The 17,950-nt window shown below is 47.5% G+C and overlaps 1 protein-coding gene across 3 annotated transcripts in view; it reads right to left on the reverse strand.

Annotated features, from left to right (window-relative positions):
- Positions 1 to 17,950, reverse strand: part of LOC138246566 (chemerin-like receptor 1) — a 42,500-nt gene that overhangs the window by 14,829 nt on the left and 9,721 nt on the right. The gene's annotated exons all lie outside the window — the stretch shown is intronic.

Raw genomic sequence — 17,950 nt, forward strand, 5'->3', positions numbered from 1 at the left:
TCCATGCTTCAAGCGAAATGGGGCTTCTTTTAGCTCATTAGCAGGTTATAGTGCCTACAGCGGCATGAGAACTACACTAGGAACTAGACAGATAGACATTCTAATACCAGCATCAAAATATGCCAAGCCAGCCAAAGATGTCCTGCCCCAAGAACTAATTTTGAAAATGGTTCCAAGTCATTATTTCATAACACAATTTGACAAATATATTAGCTAAAGACCATAAACATACATTTATTGTTAGTTTGGAAAAAATGGCAAATTATCCAATTTTCCAATACCGCCAAATCTGCTAAATCATACAGGACCATTCATCCTCTCTGGCCACAACATTCCCTGTATATGAAAATTGCATTTTGTGTCCAAGTAGATGCTTTTGAGCTGGTTAAGGAACCTGTGACTGATCCAGTTCTGATAGAAGAACTCATTCTATCTGTGACCAGAAGTTTCAAGGTGTCAGTATGGTTTATGCAGCCTGGTCATTCTTGTAACAAATTACAAGCATAACCATGAGTAAATGTGACCAAGTGACTGAGCTACCAACCTGGGTTCTAATCCCTGACCGAAATTTGCGTTTCTGGGCAAATCACTTAATCCCCCTGTGCCTAAAGTTGTAAACATTGCATGATATGTAAATGTGTGGTTCAAATATATTAAATCACCGTTTGATATACTGCTAGGTTTCTTTGTAGCATATATACAAATCCTTACCTGTTACATTTCTGTAAATCAAGACTATACTTGTGAATCATGTTCACTTCTCCAAGATGTTAAGAAGAATTAAATGTTCAAGTGAATTGAAAACAGCAGAGGGAACAAACAGGGTTTAACCCATCCTGTCCACAGGAGGTATTACTCATATATCTGCCACTTTTGCACATCTCATGCGAGACCCAGATTGAGTGAGGCAGGAAGACGGTTATGTAGCAAACAAAAAGGGAAGTTGACGTGTTGGCCAACTGTGGCCTAAAAACACTCTAGATCAAAAGAGAGCTTTCCAAAAATAGGCTCCTATGCCCTACCATGAGACAACAGAAATAACTGGTTAGACGTGACATCCTTGCCATGGTTTTCCCCCTAGTGTTTTATTATCAGACCTCCTGTTTTGCTGACTTCGTTTTTGATGGCCTCAGGACTCTCGACAATTTACCACTGCTAACCAGTGCTAATGTGCTTGTACTCTCTCCTTAATTGGTTATGCCCATTTGGCATATTTAATTTACATGTGAGTCCCTAGTATGGTGCCACTACCTGTGCTCAGGGTCTGTAAATTAAATTCTACTAGTGGGGCGTCAGCACGGATTGTGCCACCCACTTAAGTAACACTTTAAACATGTCTCAGGCCTGCTGATTCAGCCTTGTTTTGCAGTTTTAAAATGGCATTTTCACATAGTAAAATAAACTTCTGCCAGGGCCAAACCTTCTTTTTAATACATATAAGTCACCCATAGGGTAGGCACTGGGCAGCTCAGAGTGCAAGGTTCCATGTTTTTGAAAAGTTGGACACTTACTTTTAAGTTGTACAATTCCTGGTAGTGAAAAGCTTTTGAATTAGTTTTTCATCACTGCAAGTACTGCCTCTCTCATGGGATAGCACTGGAGTCACCTTATTACATTAAATAAACTGTAATTTCCAAATCAGAGCAGGTGCCCAGTTCATGTTTGGTGTCTTTGGAATTCTAATGAACAATTGTAACTTATAATGAAGTTGTATTTCAAATTATAATTTTGAAAATGCCACTTTTAGAAAGTTGGCATTTTCCTGCCTTAGCCATATGGTGCCTGCACCCTGTCATCTGGGTCACATGCCTGTGTGTAGTCAACAGTGTGCATTGTGTATTCCTCATATGCAGCCACACACAATACTGAGCTTAGGTGTGCCTGGGTGGGCCACCAGTGGCAGCATGGGAGGGAAGAGCTGTGGACAGCCCCACTTACACTTGAATAGGCTGTGTCTTGCTTCCACACAAAGGTCCGAATACCCTCTATAGTTAGTCAGGAGCCAGGACCAGCAAGGCTGGTAACCTGTGCACTCCCTCTAGAAACGTCTCCCCACTTCAAAAGCACAACTAGGAATAAATACTGGACCTCAGACACCAACCTTTCAGTACAAGTCTAGATGTGTGGATACTCTGCAAGGAAGAAGGACTGCTGTGCTGCTGAAAGGCCTGCCACTCTGCTGGGCTACTGCTCTGAAGGATTGCTGCCCTAGTGTGCTGACCTGCTGCCCTCTTGCCTGGGTGAGAAGGACTGGACCTACAACTGTTAAACCTGAGGCATAGTTGGATGGCCTCCTGACTTGAGCATCAAAAACAGAAGGCTCCAACAACCTCAACTCCAGCACATGGACTTTGCCATCTGTGAGTCTACACTTCCAAGTCTTGGACCTTTGGAAGTGGGTCTAAAGTGTTCGGTCAGCCTCTGTGGATCTAACAGAGATCCTCTACAGTAGGACGCAACCCGAGCAGAACCAATGCATTGCTACTGCTGTGTGGATCAGACCCGCCACCGCATCACACCCTGTTACCACATTGAAACTGCCCATGCGTAATGCATCCTTGGCATAGGCCCCCACATACCTTGCCGACGGTAGCCTCAGAGATGACACCGGACTCCTTATTGCAGCCTCGCAGCTCCTTTGAACCGACACATTGCCTCGACTGTGTGATGCGTCTCCAACACCGGACTTCGCATCGCAAGCCGTCATTGACAAGATCCTCAGCAATCATGGTGGACCTCGCTTGGCAGCCTCACCGTAACTCGGAACCATTGCAAAGCTTCAGCTACGCAACACATCTTCAACACTGATCCTCGCAACACTACGCAAACCAGGATTTGAGGTATTCTGTTCTGCTGGCCTAACTAGGTCTGTGTAGCTAGTCGGCAATGCATTGCCTAAAGTTGTGACTTTGTCCGGGTCTGGTGCGACTAGATATCCACAGGTGATGCTTTGTGCTTTTTGGTGTTATTTTCACTGAAATCTTTAAACTTGCAAATATCCTGTTCTATTGATTGGATTTTTGTCATTTTTGTCTTGCTTTATTTATTTATTTTTTAAATCTATTTTTCGAGCTTGTTGTGGGATCCTTTTTGAGGGGTGTAGTTTACTTTATTACATTTTAAAGTGCTGCACAAGTACTTTACACATTGCCTCTGAATTAAGCCTGACTGCTCTGTGCTAAACTACTAGACGGTTAGTTTAGGGTTGGCTTGTGCCTCACCCTGACAAGGATTGTCGTGCTACTTTAGTAGAGTTTCTCCCCCTCTCAACAATTTCTTATATAATCCATGAGGCCAAGCATAGATTTATGAGGGAAATTCTGCAGAGCAATAATGCCTGGCAGTCAAATTGTCCCAATGGGTCAGGATGCACATCTCCTGAATTATGAATAACACTCACAGATAAAACAGAGTTTACTTCTTCATCCAGGAAAGACTTGAGATAGAAGATCAAGTTTGAGCCATTTTATGATAGATAACAAGAACATACCTCAATATCTAGTTGAATAGTTTGAATTTGACAAAGATATAATCAGTGATATCTGGAAATGTTTACATGGTGCAAAAAAGAAAAGTGGCAGATTAGTGTTGCTCCTACCCCCCCCTCAAATATCTTTGTGTCCTATTGCCCTCTTTGAGAAGCTGTGCTTGAATATAATTACATGTACATGCATAACACTCATTTTCAATCAATCACTATGTTTATAAAGCAGCTTATCACCAGGGGTATCCAGGCCCTGGGGGTTGCTGTTGGAGCTGGTAACTATTGCTCAAACAGCCATGTTTTGAGCCTTCTCCTGAAGTTGATGAGGTTGTGAGGGGTCCAGGGGTTGGAAAGAAGTTGAGATGGGAGAAGGCGCATCCTCCGCTGCAGCTGCAACAAACTCTCTGGACTAAGGTGAGGGATGTTGATCGGAGCTCTCTTGCGGACTGGTAGAACCTCTGGTTGAGGATACAGGGTCAGATGTTGGGGAGGACATTTTATGTGATGGTGAGGACCTTGAATTTGCATCTCTTGTAGCCAGTGGAGATTCCTGAGGTGTGGCAGGAGATGGGCCTGGCTGGGAAGGTCCAGGATGAGTCTTGCAGCCGTGTTCCGGAAGGTCTGGAGAGGGTGGAGGAGTTGGGCGGGTAGTCCAACGTATAGGGCCTTTCCATAGTCTAGCCTTCTGGGGTTGATGGTTTGGGTTACTGTTTTCCTGGTTTCAATGGGAATACATTTGAGAATCTTCCCTAGCAAACGGAGGTTGTGGAAGCTGGTGGCGCCCACTGCATTTATCTGTCATTTGAAGGTGAGCTTGCTGTCGATGATGATGCCGAGATTGCGGGTGCGGTTGGTTGGTGATGGGAGTTGACCGAGCATGGAGGGCCACCAGGAGTCATCCAAGGGAGAGGGGTTGCTCCTGAAGATGATCACCTCTGTTTTGTCTATGTTCAGTTTAAGGCAGTTGGATTTTATCCAATCGGCGTTGCAGGTCATGGCGTTGCTTGACTTGTCTCTGGGGAAGGCGTGGTTGTCGGAGAGGGAGAGAATACGTTGAGTGTCGAGTGTGAGATGATGTGGAGACCGTAGGAGTGGACAATCTTGGCTAAGGGTATCACATATGTGTTGAAGAGGGTGGGCTGGGTGAGGCACCCTGGGGTATGCCGCATATGGTGCTCTTTCGTTCCGATGCGAAAGGTGGGAGGCAGACTCTCTGGGTGTGTCCTGTGATGAAGGCATGGATCCATTTGAGGACATTGTTTCGGATCCCAATGTGGCGGAATTCTAAAGTGAGGGTGTAGTGGGAGATGGTGTCGAATGAGGTGGAGAGGTCGAGGAAGATCAGGGCCGCCTTATCTCCATGGTCGATGAGGGACCTGATGCCGTCTGTTGTGGTGATGAGGGTGGTCTCTGTTTTGCAGTTTGTTTGGAAGCCGCATTTGGAGGGATGCTGTAGGTTGGTTTTTTCCAGGTGTTCAGTGAGCTGTTTGTTGATAGCTTTTTCCAGGATTTTAGCAGGGAAGGGGAACAGAAAGATGCGGCTATCATTTTTTCGTTTGTTGGGGTCTGCTGATGGTTTCTTGAGGAGCAAATTGATATCTGCTTGCTTCCAGACTTCGGGGATGGTGGCGGTCCTAACGGAGGTGTTGAGGATGAGAGGGAGGATGTGGCCGATTTCCTTCTGAAGATGTAGTGGGGGCATGGGTCGTTGGGTGATCCAGAGTGGGTTGAGCTCACAGAGGCTGCTGTTTCCTGGGTGAATAGAGGCTCCCAGTCTGTGATCAAGTGGCTCAGAGAGTCTCCTGTTGGGGCTAGTAGGTGTTTGATGCTGGTGAGTTGTGGAAGAAAGTTACTGTAGATGGCTGTGATCTTGTGTGGAATTAGTCAGCTAGGGAGTCGCAGAGGGTCTGGGTGGGTTGGATAGTGTCCTCGGTGGCAGCTGGGCAGGAGACCTCTTTGACGATCTTGAAGAGGTCCTTTGGGTGGTTGCTGCTTTCCTTGATGCAGTTGAGTAAGTCAAGCATTTTTGCTTCCTTGTGGCGAAGATGGTATTTGGTGAGTGCATCTTTGAAGGCAACATGGTCTGTTTGGTTTCTGCTGCTGCGCCACCGTCTCTTTTGAGTGTGCAGAGTTCGGGGTGAACCCCCTTGCTGGTTTGCTTGATCTTCTGGATGTGGAGTTCCTTGCTAGGGCGACATTGTTGGCGCTGTCGGGAAGCCATTCAGCTAGGCTGCAGGCGTCCTGCTCTAGGTTGCTCTAGGTTGTTGAAGAGAGTAGGTTTGCTGGTGTGGAGGGCAGTGGTCCATTGGATCTCATTTTAGTATTAAGCATAAACAGGGCTGATCTACAGTGACCCGACAAGAGGATCATCTCAGGTGCTCTCAATTTGATGCAAGGTAAATTGCTCATCACACAGTTGATCACCACAGGACAACTCTCTGATGACTTCCATGGTGCTACAGCCAACCAAGAAGTCATCGGGTCCAGATTAAGATAACAAGTCATGGTAATTGGAAATGGAGCACTAAGCTAAGCTTGAAAAAGAACTGGATGCAGGCCTTTAACATTATGCAAATGAGAGCAAATGATGATTAGACCAATCCAGGAATACAATGTGATTAGAACTACATAGCAAGTTATTTGATAAAGCAGTGCTAGGGTATAGATGTTGTTAGAAATATGAAGCCTACATAGAGTGCTTGGCCACATGATTGTATATGCAATAATGCTTAAGTGCCCGAAATACATGCTCCTTGGTAGCCTCTTAGGTGGCAGTGGGATGTGTATGTCCTAGTAGTGGTAAGAGTACTGCAGTGGTATGCCATAAGACATGGAGGATGGCTATCGAGGCGTGTCTGCTAGGTAGAATGTGTGATGCATGGGTGTGATTGGCTAGTTAGACACAGTGATGGTTCTGACAGAACATCCTAGCTGGGCACTTCACTTTCATACTAAGGCCCTGATTTTAATTTTTGGTGACCAATATCCCATCTGTAGAAATATAAATCCCATTATTTTCTATGGGGTTTATATTTTAGCAGGCGGGATATCAATCACCATTGTGACAGAGTAACCGTTCCGCTGAAATAGCAATCTGGCCCTAAGTATTCAAGGAGTTTCCATTAGCGTCTGCTGCTACTAGACACTCTTAGGGTATGCTCTGCTACAGATACTTCCTTAGAAATTCCCCATTAGCATAGGACAGATTGCAAACATACAATAGCTAAACAAAGGAAATATTATGGTCTTTTGAGCCAGTGATAACTTAGCCCTGCAGCATCATGCCCCCTAGCACTCACATAGGGGGGAAGATGCCCTACATCCTGATTATGGCCCTCAACACTATAGCTAGAAGGAGACCTGTTCATGACATGACGGTGGCTATGCAACAAGGACTCTACCTCAGTTCTAGTTTGGCATTGACTCCTATAGAGTTAGTCTTAGTATCTGGTGACCTGAATATTATGCCAACCCCACTTAGGCATGGAATGTGAGAGGGCTTCCTCTAGATTCACTCACATGTAGAGGCACATGCTTTCCAAGCATTTTTGACCACATTAAAATAGTCCCATTTGTCTGGTATCAGGGGGGCGCTCAAAGGGAAACAGGATCTGTTACCAACATTTGCAGAGATATTTATGTAGTACAAGGATTCACACATTGGTGAGATCCCCTAGAAAACATGGTAGTCTACCCTTCCCCATGTGACAACGATCAGTATGAATGTATGAATGTATGAATGTATGATCTGGATCATTTCAGAGGATCAGAGTAGGACCCACCTCCTGGAAGGAATCTCCTTACATGATGCGAATCTTGTACACATTGGTTATCCGTTAATCCTAGTATAAAAGTAATACTTCTGTTTTATTATCTTATAGTGGTCCACTCAAAGGGAATCTGTCACCTCCATGTATGTAAAGCTTGTTTACTTTCCCAGGTAGACAAGGAAGGGTACACTCTGGCACTATAATAAATGTAGCACTATGTGGTGTCTACAGGTCCGGCACTGGGAGTGGTCTCCTGTTCACAAATAGTTTGCAGAACTATGGATATGCCTTCTGGGATAGGGAGCCTGCTCCATGGCTGGTGGATCCATTACAGGGAGTGGGCAGCCACTGCCTGTTTTGTAGCAGTCCTCCATATTTTTTTGTTTATGAGAAACAAACCACCAAAGTGAGAGTTTGGTTCTGAAAAACAAAAAACTAATGACCCACACACTATGAGAGTTTGCTCTCAGGGTGTGTGGGATCATTATTATTTTGTTCTGCCCCTCGCCATCCACATTAAATAGGGCAGTGGCGTACGTCCTCACCCCGAAGACGTCTACTCCTTGAGGCCATTGCAGGAAGTTTTCCAATGAAGGAGCCAATAGAGGCTCCTTTGATGGAACACCTAAGGTCCACCTGTATCTAAATGAGGAGAGCAGACTGGGGGTTTGACGGGCAAGTAACTCCATCACGTTTGCGATGGATTACCTTGTTGGCCAAGCTCTAAATGGGGCCCTAAGTCAATTCTTCAGTATCATGAGATTTTGAGGTAAGGTCGGGATTGGAGCCTGGTTCCATGTGTTCACGTCGGCACCTTCAGCCACTGGGTCACCAATACCCCTTAATTTCCCTACAGGACTGTATACGTCTGCTTGAGAAACCCCCTCACTGGTCTTCTATTGCATATTCCAGGAGGGACTGCAGTCCTGTGAAGTGGTGAAATGCATTTATTCTCAAAGCTACTACCTCCAAAATAGCATTGTTCTGTACTTCTCTACATTCTCACGTTAAACTTTCTTCTTCGCAGGAGCAGCCGGAGAACGGTGTGGCAACTAGTGCGTAAAACCACAATGACAAGTACTCTTGTGAAACACGTATTTTGTAATAACGACGACGCTCCGTGTGCATTCACATTGTTTTGTACACAAAACCATTGTTGGAAAACATTCTGTTTCGCTGGGTAATTGGCGAAATTGAGAAAATGAATGACTCGCAACGTTGGTGAAATGATGTATGTACATTTTATTTATTATATGTTTTGTTTACAAGAGGCTGACAGGTCAGCTAAAGCTAAGAAGCTCACGGATTTCTTTACACACTCACAAAGATAAACTTCTTCCTGATAGTCTAGATGTAAAATTATTTTCAGGCACCTGTTCATCCATCCATGAATTTATCAGAGGCGCTTGACTTCACAGAAGGCGCTATGCTAAAAAAAACTGACTTATTTGCCCAATTAAGGGACCTGCTAAAGATCTTGCTGAAGCTATCTGGTACAAACATCATTTTGCATATGTATGAAAAGAATATTCTTAAAACTGTAAGACTGTTGGGGAAACGCTATGCCTCTGTGTGCATTAAATTGTTAAAACGTACAGTGTAAACATATAACCAACTATTGACAGTGTGAGCACTAGTGTGATTATATTTACATTTCCACTGCCGGTAGAGAAAACCTTCTGCCACTTATCCATGAACAGCAAGTTAGATTGAACATCTCCACAAAATGCAGACTTCTACAAAGCAAACATTAGTGTTAAGGCAATAGGGGGCATGTTTAAAACTTTGTGACGCAGTCCAGCGCATCAAGGGTGCCTGTGTTAGTTTTTGTGCAGGAAGGGGTAAAAACAATCTCCTCAGGCATTTTCCTCTCCCTGTGAGTGCTGCAGAACACATAGGAAGAGGAAGTAACGAGGTGAAAGAAAAATATTTCTCCTTGTTATGCCGCACCTTGGAAGGCGTAGCATTTTGGCGCATTCCCAGGTCTACCACTTCTGGTAAGTCCGTAACGCATCAAAATCCATTCGTTTTCCATGGAACGCCTCCCTGGGGCACAGCAATGGAATGCAGCGATTTCCGCTGTACTTTAGTCTTGTGTGGCTTCATAAATCGCATTTTGGCCTTGAATTGTGCATGCACCACATTGTGTGGTGCAAGAGTGATGCAACCCTAGTTCTAAATAGGCCTGTAGATTTAAACAATATCTGTTGTTTGTCAAATCAAGAATTATTGCAGCATTTCATCAAAGATGCAGTACTTTCTTTTTTTTAATAAAGGCTACATTAATTTCGCAAGTAATCGATCTGCTTCCACCATTTCCTTGATAACTTTAGGTTATGTGGGATTATACAGTAGTTTGCCATGAAGCTAAAAAAAATTGCCAAGTTTGGGATAATTTAATTTGTTCGGACCTACTTAGAACCCTCCTTCCCCGTACATCTAGAATTATCAAGGCTGATGTCTGCCGGCCCCTATGTACTCTACCTGGGTCCATGAGCAACTTCTGCTACAATACAAATGTTCTCTGTAAAATGTTCAGTTGCTTTAGAAAATGGGTTTCCAGTAGATCAGATATTGAAAGACAGAAAACACTGATGAGCAGGGCAAATTGTAAAACAAATCAAAGGAGCAGAGAATGCGTGACCTGTTGTCATACAACTAGGAAACAGGTAACAAATGTAAACATTGCTGTATATGGTAATTCTGAACGGTTGCGCTGGAGTGGTCGACAACAAAGTGCAACTGAACACTAGGGGTTGAGTAGGCGCTCCAACACAACAAGAACTGGACTCCATTAAATATGGCATCTTACTTCATTAGTAAAATGGTGGTGCATACACCCCACCACCGTGGGTTATGACAAGATGGTGGTTCTTCTGCCCCAGCTGAAGGGGGGCACAACGCCTGGGATCCTTGTCCATTATTGCTACCACTACGTGATAGAGTCTGCCTACAGTGACCCATGGCGTACAGTCACCCTCACCGCTTCTACGCGTTCTGTGTTTGTTATTCCAAGGTCTCTTGAAAGGTCAATTCCTAGTCTGTGCCCAATGGTCTATGGTCTAAGGCCATACGTCTGGCTGGTGCTGGTTGCTTTTTTAGTCTCTGATGGAGAAGCTGTGTCTATTCCATCTTTCTCCTGAACCTTCCCCTCTCAGCAGTCCCCAGACAGAACCTACTAGGCTAATTCTGTTATCTCTGGATGACCATGAAACACCCAACTGATGAAAACTTGTTTCCCAAACCCTTTGGAAGCAGGTTTGCAAAGATACACCTCTCAAGTGTGGAACCATTGGTGGACCCATGTGTCATGAAGTAGGCATCTGAGAGGTTGGCACCAGAGCAAAGGCCCTAAAAGCCATGCCACCCTTTAATTATTACTCACGAGCGGCTCAAGGTTTCTGTCAAATGTGCACATTTTCTCATTTGGGATATGCAGCACCATTGATTGTTCCAGATAACTCATGAATCTGCCTAGTGCTTAGAATTAGCTTTAAAGTACTACCTTTCTAGGCAGAAAAGGTACTGTGACACAAGTAGACTCAATGAGTGAGCACAAAATAACATTCAGGTAAAATGGACATATGGAGTTCGTCCGCCGGACCAGAAGGCAACGCCAACCGTAGAGGGATGCTGGCTAGCCCCTGTACCCCCACCACCCAGGGATGGCAAACAAATGGCACTGCAGCATTAAGGGTGTCAAAAGCGCTCCAAAGTAACAAAGGTCAGGGAACCTACGCAGGTCCATGAAGGAGACACACTTGTTTAGGGGGCACTTTCACCTTGGTATTTTTTGGGACAATTCAGGTGAGTGAGCTGGTGGTCCTCCTGGACTTGGCTTGCCTCCGGGAGGAGGACCTACAAATGGGGACCGCACATTTGGTGTTGCACCTGAGGAGGTCAAAAACTGACCAGGAGGGTAGAGGGAGGCTCATGCGGATGAACTGTCTTGCGGCGAGTGGGCACTGCTCAGCATGCATAACACACAATAACATGCAGGTCAAGGCAGGAGATGGCCCCCCACTGTTCATACATGAGGATGGTAGCTTCCTCAGCGGGTTTCTATTCACTGCAGTATTGCACCAGGCCCTAGCAAAGACAGACTTAGAATCTGCACACTTTGGGTCACATTCATTCCACATCAGGGCTTCCACGACTGCAGCGGTATATGGCATGGCGGAGGAAGTGACCCAGCGCCTGGGGGGGGGTTGAAATCCTGAGTGTTTAGGTCTTACATCTGGCTATCATCATGTTATTGTGGGCATACTCTCTCATCACAGGCAATGGAACTGAAAATCAGACAGCGTGGATATACACTACAAGGGCGCGGTGGTGAGCTAATGCCAGGGAACCATATGGCGGCATATGGCTGTGCAACACCAAGGTTATATGGCTGGGCAAACCAGGCATGAAGTGGGGGAGAGCGCCTTCTGGCAAGATGGCAAGGACAATATGCACACCAGAACCATGACGTGGTGGTAATTCATCATGGGGGCAATGATCTTGGTGGGAGTGGGTGCAAAGTGCTGTTGGAGGCCCACCAAGCAGAACTAGTTAACCTATCACAAATGGTGCGCCTGGCTGACATAATATGTTGAGAAGTCATAGCGAAATGCAAGTGGCAGGGGGCGGAGAGCCAGGGAGCGGTACAGAGATCCAGGAGGAAGCTGAACATAGCAATGAGCAAGTTCTGTAAGAGGCGTGAGCTGGGAATTTGTGAGGCATGAATTAATCAACCTGAGGATGCCAGGATATTACACAGATGACAAGTTTCATCTTTCTAACATAGGGACAGACATGTTCCTCCTGAACATCATAGGGACACTCGATCTGCTTGGTTTTTCCTAGTCCTAAGGGTAGCTGTTGGAGATTGGTAAACCACCGCCAACATGGCGGGAGACACATGCTTTAACAATACAAATCTACACAAAATTATATAAAAAGACAATGGCCCGAACAAGGTTCTTGGAATGTGTTGGACCTGGCTTTTTGACAGGGACATCCCCAAACTTTTTGCCTCCTTCCTCCTATTTTTTCTGACCTGTTGCTGTTGGCTTTTGACCTCTGGGCACTTTTACCACTGCTAACCAGTGCTAAAGTGCATATGCTCTCTGTGTAAATTGTACTACTGATTGGTTTATCCATGATTGATTATTTAACTTACTTGTAAGTCCCTGGTAGAGTGCACTACATGTGCCTAGGGCAGGTAGATTAAATGCTACTAGTGGGCCTGCAGCACTGGTTGTGCCACCCACCTCAGTAGCCCCTTAACCTTGTCTCAGGCCTGCCATTGCAAGGCCTGTGTGTGCAGTTTCCCTGCCACTTCGACTTGGCAATTAAAGGTACTTGCCAAGCCTAGAACTCCCCTTTTTCTATACATAAGTCACCCCTAATGTGTGCCCTAGGTAACCCCTAGAGCAGGGTGCGGTGTGGGTAAAAGGCAGGACATGTACTTATGTGGTTAGATGTCCTGGTAGTGTAGAACTCCTAAATTCGTTCTTACACTACTGTGAGGCCTGCTCCCTTCATAGGCTAACATTGGGGCTGCTCTCATACATTGTTGAAGTGGCAGCTGCTGATCTGAAAGGAGCAGGAAGGTCATATTTAGTATGGCCAGAATGGTAATATAAAATCCTGCTGACTGGTGAAGTCGGATTTAATATTACTATTCTAGAAATGCCACTTTTAGAAAGTGAGTATTTCTTTGCACTAAAATCTTGTTGTGCCCTTCAATCCACATCTGGCTAGGTTTAGTTGACAGCTCCTTGTGCATTCACTCAGACACACCCCAAACACAGGGTACTCAGCCTCACCTGCATACATCTGCATTTTGAATGGGTCTTCCTGGGCTGGGAGGGTGGAGGGCCTGCCCTCACACAAAGGACTGCCACACCCCCTACTGGGACTCTGGCAGACAGGATTGAGCTGAAAGGGGGCTTGGTGCATTTCTTAGAGACTCTTTGAAGTCACCCCCACTTCAAAGGCACAACTTAGTATAAAACAGGGCCTCTGCCCTACCTCGTCAGACACTTGCTGGAGAAGAAACCTGAACCAGAAACTACATCCTGCCAAGAAGAACTGCCTGGCTGCTCAAAGGACTCACCTGTCTGCTTTCTACAAAGGACTGCTGCCTTGCTGTTGCCCTGCTGCCTTGCTGAACTCTTGTCTGGCTGTGAAAGTGCTCTCCAAGGGCTTGGATAGAGCTTGCCTCCTGTTCCCTGAAGTCTCAGGACCAAAAAGACTTCTCTTTTTTACTTGGACGCTCCGTGCGCTGAAAATTTCAACGCACCGCTGGTTCCGCGGCGAGAAAAACGCCGCACACCGACGCTGATCAACACGACGCTCTTGGGACGATCGAAAATCCGACGCACGGCCTCGCAAGGACAACGCCGACCGACCTCTAGAGGAGAAATCGACGCGACGCCTGCCGTGAGATCGTAATTTCAACGCGCAGCCCCGCAGATCGACATCCAGAGGAGAAATCGACGCGACACCTGCCGTGAGATCGTAATTTCGACGCGCAGCCCCGCAGACCGACGCGCAGCCGGAGAACAAGCAAGAAAATCCACGCACAGACCCGGGACATCTGGTAATCCCCGCGATCCACAGAAAGAGACTGTCCGAGCGCCGGAAAACGACGCCGACTTCCCCGCGTGGAAAATAACGACGCAAGTCCGTGTGTGCTGGGGAGAAATCGACGCACACACCCTTTTTCCACGCACCTCTTCTCTTGTGGCCCTCTGAGGAGATTTTTCCACTCCCAACCAGGTACTTGTGCTTAAAAGAGACTTGGTTTACATTCTAAAGACTTAAGACACTTTATATCACTGTCCTGTGATATTTCTACAATTTTCCATTGCAACTTTATTCTTTTTGACCTACAATTATCCTGATAAATATTATATATTTTTCTAAACACTGTGTGGTGTATTTTTGTGGTGCTATATGGTGGTATTGTATGATTTATTGCACAAATACTTTACACATTGCCTTCTAAGTTAAGCCTGACTGCTCGTGCCAAGCTACCGGAGGGTGAGCACAGGCTGATTTTGGATTGTGTGTGACTTACCCTGACTAGAGTGAGGGTTCTTGCTTGGACAGAGGGCAACCTGATGCCAACCAAAAACCCCATTTCTAACATTGGTGATCAGCGGTGAGGATAGGACTTGTGTTTGTGCAGTGACATACAGTAGCTAAGTATTTCACTACCTACCCACAGTTGAAGGTCAACTTGATTTTTCATCTTTTTCGCTTTTGGTTTGGCTGATGTCCTCCTGGATATACTATTGATATTTTGGACTTAGGATTTGGGTTCTCGCTGGTAAAATCTTATCAGAATGGGATTGTGTACCTACTCATTCTTTGTTCGTACTGACCACCTCACTAAGGCTGACCTAAGGAAGCTTTGCAGAAAATGGGGCCTTCCTGTAGCAAGGAGATCTACTAAGGCGGAGATGCTACATGCCTACATAGTCTGGGGGGAAGAAAGATGGGCAGAGAGAGAGGCAGCAAGAAACCAAATGACTAAGTACCCCTCGGATGAGGAGGAGGACTACTCACACGAGGAGGAAGACTGCTCACATGAGAAGGAAGACTACTCAGATGAGGAAAGAGAACTAGTGGGAGATGAAGGGCTCCTAGCTCTACAACGGTGTATGGAAGAGCTAGATGAGTTTCTTGAAAGGGCTGAGGCAGCAAGTCTCTTAGCCCTGGAAGAAGAAAAGATTGCAGCTCAAGAGCTGAGCTGTAAAGAGCTGAAACTGGAGGCCGGATTGGCTGAATCCAGTTCAGATGGTGGCAGCAAAAATCTTGCATCCAGTACTGCTGAAGAAGGGCACAAGCCCAGAGATGTGGTGCCCAACTTTAAGAAGGGAGTTGACACACCCCAGGTGGTTCAAGAGTATGAGGTAGTTCCCGTTATGCACAGGGTCCCTGAGAAGGATTGGGGAACTGGCACAGGGAGTCATATTCCTACTGGGGGGAGGGACACTTTACTGACTCTAGCAGAGAGTGACAGAGAAAAGGGTTCCCCCCTGGTGGACGTCCGGGATATAGAGTGTAGAGACATCCCAGAAGAGTATGGGTTGAGTGTCAGGGACAGGCAGATACTGTCTCACCAGTCTCAAGAGGGTGATGTAGAGTGCTTTTCCAAGGCTGAGTTACTGGGTGGTTGGGTGAAGGGTACTGTGGTTAATACATGTGAAGGGCAGAGTGATGTAATTGCTGGAGAGCATATGTCTGGTCCTTATTTTCCAGAGCTATGCCAACACCAGGTGGAGTGTGAGTTCTCTGACCCCAGGGAACTTACAATGGAGGCAGACTTCTGGGTGAGTACCAGAGAGTCTGAAGAGGCATTTGGGGGTGCTCCTGAAGGGAGTGGTCTAGGTGGTTCCCGACCAAGTGAGGTGGGAGAGGATTGTAGTGTCCCAGGTAGGTCTCAGAGCCTAACCTGTACCGTAGGGCCACCTTTTGAGGGAAGCCCCGCAGTGTCAGAAGAACTTGGGGGGATGACTGTAGACAGCATCCCAACAGTTCTGGTGTCTGGCAGTACCACTCCTAGTGAGGGGGTGCAGTAGTCCAGACATAGGGTTGAGAGGGGGTGGCAGACCCCAGTGGAGGATCTTGAAAGTCAGGGGTCAGCTCTGAGAGCAGAGCCCCCCCGGGATTGACCCAGGTGAGACCGTTTCTGGTTTTGGGGAAATCCAGACTCTGCCGGATGGGCAGAGGTCGGGAGACCTGCGCCTACCAGACTCTTGTGTGGCCCTTGGGGACGGTGTGTCCCTTGTGGGGGGTGAGGGTGCCCCCCAGGAAGTCCTGGCATGCCAGGCAAAGATTCAACCTCAGGGTGGTGACTCTGGGTTGGATAACCGGGTTCAGAGGTTAAACTCTGACCTGGTGGGGGGTAGGTGTGCCCTCCAGAAAGTCCTGGCGTGCCAGGCAGTTGTCCAACCTCAGGGTGTCGACGCTGGGTTGGATGGCCAGGTTCAGAGGTTAAACTCTGACCTGGTGGTAGGTAGGTGTGCCTCCCAGAAAGTCCTGGGGTGCCAGGCAATTGCCCAACCTCAGGGTGGTGACTCTGGGTTGGCTAACCAGGTTCAGAGGTCAAACTCTGACCTGGTGGGGGGTAGGTGTGCCCCCCAGAAAGTCCTGGTATACCAGGCAATGGTTCAACCTCAGGGTGGTGACCCTGGGTTGGAGAACCAGGCTCAGAGGTTAAACCCTGACCTGGTGGGAGGTAGGTGTGCCTCCCTGAAAGTCCTGGCCTGCCAGGCAATGGTTCAACCTCAGGGTGGTGACCCTGGGTTGGAGAACCAGGCACAGAGGTTAAACTCTGACCTGGTGGGGGGTAGGTGTGCCCCCCAGAAAGTCCTGGTGTACCAGGCAGTTGTCCAACCTCAGGGTGGTGACCCTAGGTTGGAGAACCAGGTTCAGAGGTTAAACTCTGACCTGGTGGAGGGTCAGTGTGCCCTCCATGAAGTCCTGGCGTGCCAGGCGATTGTGCAACTTCGGGTGGTGACTCTGAGTTGGATGGCCAAGTTCAGAGGTTAAACTCTGACCTGGTGGAGGGTCAGTGTGCCCTCCAGGAAGTCCTGGCGTGCCAGGCAATTGTTCAACTTCAGGGTGGTGACTCTGAGTTGAATGGTCAGGTGCAGAGGTTAAACTCTGACCTGGTGGGGGGTAGGTGTGCCTCCCAGAAAGTCCTGGTTTGCCAGGCAGTGATCCAGTCTGAGGGTACAGACCCTGGGCTGGAAGACCAGGTTCAGGGTGTCCCCCCGGACCTGGAGGGAGGGGCTACTGATAACAGGGCCCCTACCATGTTGTCTTCTGAGGAGGCCACTCCTAGTTGGAGGGTGCTGGACCCCAGAAGGGAGGGCAGGGGGAGGGAAGCCTCACCCGGGCCCTAGTCCAACCTGAAGGTACAGACCCCAGGTTGGAGGGCCAGTTGCAGGTTAACAGCCCTGCACTGGTGGAGGAATGGTACAGGGCGACTTCTATAAGCACCCTGACCATGGTGAACTCTGGGGGTACCGCTCCAGGAGGGAGGGTACAGAGCCCCAGAGAGGAGGACCAGGTTCAGGCTGTCATCCCTGACCTGGTGAAAGGGAGAGTGGTTAAAGGGAGCCCAGCACCTGGGGCTACCGCCCCCCACTCTCCACAGCCACAGTGGTTGGAGAGCTTTGAGAGGCCTGGGGCCTGGCTCTCATCCCTGGCAGCTGTCAGTAATCACTGTGGCTTGCTGTCCGGGTGGACAGAGATATCCCTGGGGAGGGGACAAGTGTCACACCCCGGGGGTAGAGTGGGCAACACCACTGTGTTGGTCATGGTGGTACTATCCTGCTCCTGGGATACATCTGTGAGCAAAGAAAGGTTAGGTGCTGCACAGATGGGATCCGCAGGTAAGGAGAAAGGTTCCCCATGGGTTGGCTTAGTGCGCCCTGAGAGTATGGACAGAGGGATCCAATTGGAGTCAGGAAGGCGAAGAACTGGAGCATGCCCCTGCTGTTGTGGGCCTGGGTCCTTGTTCTGTCGCCTCAAACAGGGAAGTACATCAGGATAGTGATTGTTCTCCCCTGGCTTTAGGCTGGTAGGGGGTCATGTTGGACCTGGCTTTTTGACAGGGACATCCCCAAACTTTTTGCCTCCTTCCTCCAATTTTTTTTGACCTGTTGCTGTTGGCTTTTGACCTCTGGGTACT

The sequence above is a fragment of the Pleurodeles waltl genome, chromosome 7 (assembly GCF_031143425.1).
Source record: "Pleurodeles waltl isolate 20211129_DDA chromosome 7, aPleWal1.hap1.20221129, whole genome shotgun sequence".
Lineage (NCBI taxonomy): Eukaryota > Metazoa > Chordata > Amphibia > Caudata > Salamandridae > Pleurodeles > Pleurodeles waltl.